Below are 2,014 nucleotides of genomic sequence, written 5' to 3' on the forward strand. Positions count from 1 at the left end.
TTCATTCGGGTGGTTGACTGTGCGCCTGTACAACAAAATCCCACAAGATTTTCAGAGCCTACATATACATAGGTTTAAGAAAACGATTAAAGAACATCTGTGCAATAAAAGCTTACTATAAAGTCAATGATTATCTAGAAGATTGCATCTAGAAGAGTGGGAATGAGTTGCTCACTCCGGGCATTTCAATATTGCAGTCATTGTTACGTTATCATTGTAATAACGAATATTTAAAAAAAAAACATCAATGCTTACTGATGGTAGGACCTTTACTGGTGGTAGGACCTCTTGTGAGTCCGCACGGGTAGGTACCACCACCCTGTCTTTTTCTGCCGTGAGGCAGTAATGCGTTTCGGTTTGAAGGGTGGGGCAGCCGTTGTAACTATATCTTATACCTTAGAACTTATATTATTATCTCAAGGTGGGTGGCGCATTTACGTCGTAGATATCTATGGGCTCCAGTAACCACTTAACACCATGTGGGCTGTGAGCTCGTCCAACCATCTAAGCAATAAAAAAAAAAAATGCTGTCGTTCAACTTGAAACATGAGATCAAACTGTCATCGCAACGGAATTAAGGCCACGATCCACTAGACAGTACTGATACACAGCCTCCCTCCCCTAGCTGCCTTTCTTCATTTCCTTAACTCATCAATAACAGCAGTAAAGTTCTGGCAGCCCCAAAGTTTCCTCCAATCCTAGTAAGGTAGCTAAGCACGATAATATTATAAGCACTTCAGACGTCGAGGAGAGCTTCAGTGACCACTTAATAGCGTAATCTGAGCTCCATTACTTATGACTCCGCCCCACTCTTCAAGCCGGAAGGTATTTTTCTGTGGTCGGATTAGGCAGAAATCGATTAGGCAGGATTGAATTAGGGTGATACCGCATTGATTGGAGCTATGAAATTCTTCGAGGTACAATTTTTTCATGTTTTTTTGTATGGTATTGGTATTGTGAGACTATGGTCTTACCATTAGGTCTTAGTATTACCAGCTACTGAGAGCAACGTGCTTTATTGCGAGTCGCGAAATAAGCTAGTCGTGCCAACTCAACAAGTCATTCCACGAGCAATGACTCATCATAAACTCAGCATTTCTGCTCGATTCCGGTAAGTACCCAGACCTATAAATGGCGGGAATGCCATCTAAAAAATCACACAAAGCCTGAAGTCTCTTGACCCAAGCAACACAATGACTCGGCAATCTGTTTATGCCAGTGACAAATCGCAGAGACAGGTACCAATTAGTGAAAAATTTAAAAAAATATAATATTGTGAAATGTTACATGTACTTAAAACGTGTTCACTAATCATTTCATGCTTCTTGCTAGGGTTAGTATTAGCAAATTCTCTCAGTTTGAATACGTGAGCTCAGCCACCCGTTTGGGCGTAGTTGAGATAGGTCCATCGCCTACCAGCGAATAGGCCGGGAAGAAAAGAAAAAAGTTATTTCCTCGATGGAGACCTGAACTGGTGTAGTAATGAATCAATAAAAATGACGGCTAGATTCTTCCATCCTTGAAAACCAAAAGCTTTGCAGTAGAAAATATATTCAGAATAGTGTTAGCGAGCTTGTAACATGCCCTACCTAAAAGTTGTAAAAATACTTTTCCGAAAATTCAAACTTTGGCCAAAGTGTCTCAAAGCTGAACACCAGTGGCCGCTTCAGTTGAGCCATGAGCTAGTCTATCCAACTACACTAATGAATACGAACGCTTAAAGTAAAATTTATCTCCACTGTGCTTAGTGCGAGTTTCTTAACGTTCTCGATAGCGTAAAAGTTAACTCAAATTTGTATGGAGTTGGAACGTTTGTCTGTTTGCCGCTAGGGACGCTGTTCCCATTGCATACAGCTTTGAGTTATCTTTTACGCTATTGAGAATGGGAAAAAAACTCGCTCTAAGCACAAAGAGCTAAATAAATCGCATATCGTCGTTCTCAAACCAAAATCTGCTATGTGCACTTTTTGAGATTTTTACTTTTTGACCTTTTCGTGTAGTTCACAGCCCTATC

The sequence above is a fragment of the Bombyx mandarina genome, chromosome 16 (assembly GCF_030267445.1).
Source record: "Bombyx mandarina strain Sakado chromosome 16, ASM3026744v2".
Taxonomy (NCBI): domain Eukaryota; kingdom Metazoa; phylum Arthropoda; class Insecta; order Lepidoptera; family Bombycidae; genus Bombyx; species Bombyx mandarina.